Genomic DNA, 6,000 nt, shown 5'->3' on the forward strand with positions numbered 1-6,000 from the left:
TGCAGATGATACAAAACTATGTAAAGCAGTTAATACAAGAGAAGATAGTATTCTGCTACAGATGGATCTGGATAAGTTGGAAACTTGGGCTGAAAGGTGGCAGATGAGGTTTAACAATGATAAATGTAAGGTTATACACATGGGAAGAAGGAATCAATGTCACCATTACACACTGAATGGGAAACCACTGGGTAAATCTGACAGGGAGAAGGACTTGGGGATCCTAGTTAATGATAAACTTACCTGGAGCAGCCAGTGCCAGGCAGCAGCTGCCAAGGCAAACAGGATCATGGGGTGCATTAAAAGAGGTCTGGATACACATGATGAGAGCATTATACTGCCTCTGTACAAATCCCTAGTTAGACCGCACATGGAGTACTGTGTCCAGTTTTGGGCACCGGTGCTCAGGAAGGATATAATGGAACTAGAGAGAGTACAAAGGAGGGCAACAAAATTAATAAAGGGGATGGGAGAACTACAATACCCAGATAGATTAGCGAAATTAGGATTATTTAGTCTAGAAAAAAGACGACTGAGGGGTGATCTAATAACCATGTATAAGTATATAAGGGGACAATACAAATATCTCGCTGAGGATCTGTTTATACCAAGGAAGGTGACGGGCACAAGGGGGCATTCTTTGCGTCTGGAGGAGAGAAGGTTTTTCCACCAACATAGAAGAGGATTCTTTACTGTTAGGGCAGTGAGAATCTGGAATTGCTTGCCTGAGGAGGTGGTGATGGCGAACTCAGTCGAGGGGTTCAAGAGAGGCCTGGATGTCTTCCTGGAGCAGAACAATATTGTATCATACAATTAGGTTCTGTAGAAGGACGTAGATCTGGGGATTTATTATGATGGAATATAGGCTGAACTGGATGGACAAATGTCTTTTTTCGGCCTTACTAACTATGTTACTATGTTACTATGTTACCTTGGAGTGTAACAAACCCTCTCTCTACACCATGGAAGGGCTGATTCTTAGGAAGGAAGGCTGTTGGAAAGAAGCAGGGCGCGTACGAGGGTGATTATATTCTTATTAGGTATATTCTCACCCTCGGACGCGCCCTGCTTCTTTATTTGTAATGAATGTTTATTTGCAATGTGGTTTTGACTTACTCTATTTTTTTGGTAAATAATGATTTTATTATTTTCATTGTTTTGCATCTTCTTGGCAATAATATAAAGAAGACGCGACAGGACAACACTCGGTGGATGCCATATCTGTGTTTTAAATTGAAAAAAACTTTCAGTTAACTACTTGCAGGAGAAAGTTATTGTAGCTGGTGGCCATTTTTAGTACTGTACCAGATTTTTGTTGTATGTGTTTGTTTTTAATGTTAAAATGTCTGCATTTGATATCTCTCCAGTATTTTCTTTTTTATAAGCAAAATACATATTTTTATATTTTCTGATGTTGGTTCAAGGGGTACACGGGCAGCAGTAGACAGGTCAGTGGAGGCCTAGTGGAAGGAGGGACCACAGACAGGCTTCGAAGCCCTAACATAATAAATTGGGCTGGCTGTAGGCAATTTAAAATTGGTTCCAGGGGAACACGGGCAGCAGTAGACAGGTCAGTGGTGGAGGCCTAGTGGAAGGAGGGACCGCAGACAGGCTTCGAAGCCCTAACATAATAAATTGGGCTGGCTGTAGGCAATTTAAAATTGGTTCCAGGGGAACACGGGCAGCAGTAGACAGGTCAGTGGAGGCCTAGTGGAAGGAGGGACCGCAGACAGGCTTCGAAGCCCTAACATAATAAATTGGGCTGGCTGTAGGCAATTTAAAATTGGTTCCAGGGGAACACGGGCAGCAGTAGACAGGTCAGTGGAGGCCTAGTGGAAGGAGGGACCGCAGTCAGGCTTCGAAGCCCTAACATAATAAATTGGGCTGGCTGTAGGCAATTTAAAATTGGTTCCAGGGGAACATGGGCGGCAGTAGCCAGGTCAGTGTAGTAGTAGTGGAAAGAACGGGCCGCAGACAGGCTTCGAAGGCCTAACATAACAAAAATTTGGCTGTAGGCAATTTAAAATTGGTTCCAGGGGAACATGGGCGGCAGTAGACAGGTCAGTGGAGGCCTAGTGGAAGGAGGGACCGCAGACAGGCTTCGAAGCCCTAACATAATAAATTGGGCTGGCTGTAGGCAATTTAAAATTGGTTCCAGGGGAACACGGGCGGCAGTAGACAGGTCAGTGGAGGCCTAGTGGAAGGAGGGACCGCAGACAGGCTTCGAAGCCCTAACATAATAAATTGGGCTGGCTGTAGGCAATTTAAAATTGGTTCCAGGGGAACACGGGCGTCAGTAGACAGGTCAGTGGAGGCCTAGTGGAAGGAGGGACCGCAGACAGGCTTCGAAGCCCTAACATAATAAATTGGGCTGGCTGTAGGCAATTTAAAATTGGTTCCAGGGGAACACGGGCAGCAGTAGACAGGTCAGTGGAGGCCTAGTGGAAGGAGGGACCGCAGACAGGCTTCGAAGCCCTAACATAATAAATTGGGCTGGCTGTAGGCAATTTAAAATTGGTTCCAGGGGAACACGGGCGGCAGTAGACAGGTCAGTGGAGGCCTAGTGGAAGAAGGGACCGCAAACAGGCTTCGAAGCCCTAACATAATAAATTGGGCTGGCTGTAGGCAATTAAAAATTGGTTCCAGGGGAACACGGGCAGCAGTAGACAGGTCAGTGGAGGCCTAGTGGAAGGAGTGACCGCAGACAGGCTTCGAAGCCCTAACATAATAAATTGGGTTGGCTGTAGGCAATTAAAAATTGGTTCCAGGGGAACACGGGCAGCAGTAGACAGGTCAGTGGAGGCCTAGTGGAAGGAGTGACCGCAGACAGGCTTCGAAGCCCTAACATAATAAATTGGGTTGGCTGTAGGCAATTAAAAATTGGTTCCAGGGGTACACGGGCAGCAGTAGACAGGTCAGTGGAGGCCTAGTGGAAGGAGGGACCGCAGACAGGCTTCGAAGGCCTAACATAAGAAAAATGTCAATACAATGGTATTGACAGTGCCAGGCATTGAAGCATGTCAGCGCATAGACTAAACATTGGTGGAGCTGTGAGAGAAAATTTTGCAAGTCGTAGAGCACTGTTTGACCTGGGGGGGGGACTGTCTTGTGGCCGGCGGTACAGGCCCAGGGCCCCTCATATTACAACGGTGTGTCTGACGTTGGGTGCGCACCACCACCGCCAGACACTTTATTGTACTATGAGGGACCTAGTGGCAGTGCCGTCGACCAAAAGCGGGCACACCCACCTCTTCAGACAAACAGTACTCTCACGGGTGCTGGCGCCAAGTGGCGATACCACGGCCCCGTGTGGGGACTTTGGCCATTTAGGGAGGTGTTAACATGTCGGATGCTGGACAATCAGGTGCTGCAAATTACGAGATTGGAAAAGTCGTTCAGAATAGTCCACAGGCAAGACCTTTACATAGGAAAGCTAGGTGTCAGCCGGGCAAGGTGGGGCAAAAGATTTCGAAATACAGTTGTGGTTCATTTTAATGAAGGTTAGATCATCTACATTTTGGGTAGCCAGACGAGTCCTTTTTTCTGTTAGTATTGAACCTGCAGCACTGAATACTCTTTCTGATAGGACACTAGCTGCCGGGCAAGCAAGCTCCTGCAATGCATATTCTGCCAATTCTGGCCAGGTGTCTAATTTTGATGCCCAGTAATCAAATGGGAATGACGGTTGAGGGAGAACGTCGATAAGGGATGAAAAATAGTTAGTAACCATACTGGACAAATGTTGTCTCCTGTCACTTTGAATTGATGCTGCAGTACCTGTCCTGTCTGCGGTCATAGCAAAATCACTCCACAACCTGGTCAGAAAACCCCTCTGGCCAACGCCACTTCTGATTTCTGCCCCTCTAACACCTCTGGTCTGCTGGCCCCTGCAGCTCGTGTTAGAACGATCACGGGCGCTGTGTGCAGGGAATGCCAGAAGCAAACGGTCAACAAGAGTTGATTGTTTGGTTGCTAATATTAGTTCCAAGTTCTCATGTGGCATTATATTTTGCAATTTGCCTTTATAGCGAGGATCAAGGAGGCAGGCCAACCAGTAATCGTCATCGTTCATCATTTTTGTTATGCGTGTGTCCCTTTTGAGGATACGTAAGGCATAATCCGCCATGTGGCCCAAAGTTCCAGTTCTCAAATCTGTGGTTGTGCTTGGTTGAGGGGCAGTTTCAGGCATATCCACGTCACTTGTGTCCCTCCAAAAACCAGAACCCGGCCTTGCCGCGCCAACAATTTCCACTGGCCCCGGAAAAGCTTCCTCATTAAAAATATAATCATCCCCATCATCCTCCTCGTCCTCCTCCTCCTGTTCGCCCACTACCTCGTCCTGTACACTGCCCTGGCCAGACAATGGCTGACTGTCATCAAGGCTTTCCTCTTCCTCAGCTGCAGACGCCTGATCCTTTATATGCGTCAAACTTTGCATCAGCAGACGCATTAGGGGGATGCTCATGCTTATTATGGCGTTGTCTGCACTAACCAGCCATGTGCATTCCTCAAAACACTGAAGGACTTGACACATGTCTTGAATCTTCGACCACTGCACACCTGATAACTCCATGTCTGCCATCCTACTGCCTGCCCGTGTGTGTGTATCCTCCCACAAAAACATAACAGCCCGCCTCTGTTCACACAGTACAGTACAGTGTGCAGTGTTGAGTTCCACCTTGTTGCAACGTCTATGATTAGGCGATGCTGGGGAAGGTTCAAAGAACGCTGATAGGTCTGCATACGGCTGGAGTGTACGGGCAAACGGCGGATATGTGAGCAAAGTCCACGCACTTTGAGGAGCAGGTCGGATAACCCCCGATAACTTTTCAGGAAGCACTGCACCACCAGGTTTAAGGTGTGAGCCAGGCAAGGAATGTGTTTCAGTTGGGAAAGGGAGATGGCAGCCATGAAATTCCTTCCGTTATCACTCACTACCTTGCCTGCCTCAAGATCTACAGTGCCCAGCCACGACTGCGTTTCTTTCTGCAAGAACTCGGACAGAACTTCAGCGGTGTGTCTGTTGTCGCCCAAACACTTCATAGCCAATACAGCCTGCTGACGTTTGCCAGTAGCTGCCCCATAATGGGAGACCTGGTGTGCAACAGTGGCAGCTGCGGATGGAGTGGTTGTGCGACTGCGGTCTGTGTATGAGGTCTCGCTTCTGCAGGAGGACGAGGAGGAGGAGGAGGGGGTGCGAATGGCTACAGCCAACTGTTTCCTAGACCGTGGGCTAGGCAGAACTGTCCCAAACTTGCTGTCCCCTGTGGACCCTGCATCCACCACATTTACCCAGTGTGCCATGATGGACACGTAACGTCCCTGGCCATGCCTACTGGTCCATGCATCTGTTGTCAGGTGCACCTTTGTGCTCACAGATTGCCTGAGTGCATGGACGATGCGCTCTTTAACATGCTGGTGGAGGGCTGGGATGGCTTTTCTGGAAAAAAAGTGTCGACTGGGTAGCTCGTAGCATGGTACAGCGTAGTCCATCAGGGCTTTGAAAGCTTCGCTTTCAACTAACCGGTAGGGCATCATCTCTAACGAGATTAGTCTAGCTATGTGGGCGTTCAAACCCTGTGTACGCGGATGCGAGGCTAAGTAATTCCTTTTTCTAACCATAGTCTCATGTAGGGTGAGCTGGACTGGAGAGCTGGAGATCGTGGAACTAGCGGGGGTGCCGGTGGATATGGCAGACTGAGAGACGGTGGGAGATGGTATTGTTGCCGCCGGTGCCCTAGATGCAGTGTTTCCTACTACGAAACTGGTGATTCCCTGACCCTGACTGCTTTGGCCTGGCAAAGAAACCTGCACAGATACTGCAGGTGGTGCAGAAAATGGTGGCCCTACACTGCCGGAAGGGATGTTGCGTTGATGACTAGCTTCATTGGCCGAGGGTGCTACAACCTTAAGGGACGTTTGGTAGTTAGTCCAAGCTTGGAAATGCATGGTGGTTAAATGTCTATGCATGCAACTTGTATTGAGACTTTTCAGATTCTG

Source organism: Ranitomeya imitator, chromosome 6 (genome assembly GCF_032444005.1).
Source record: "Ranitomeya imitator isolate aRanImi1 chromosome 6, aRanImi1.pri, whole genome shotgun sequence".
Classification (NCBI taxonomy): Eukaryota; Metazoa; Chordata; class Amphibia; order Anura; family Dendrobatidae; genus Ranitomeya; species Ranitomeya imitator.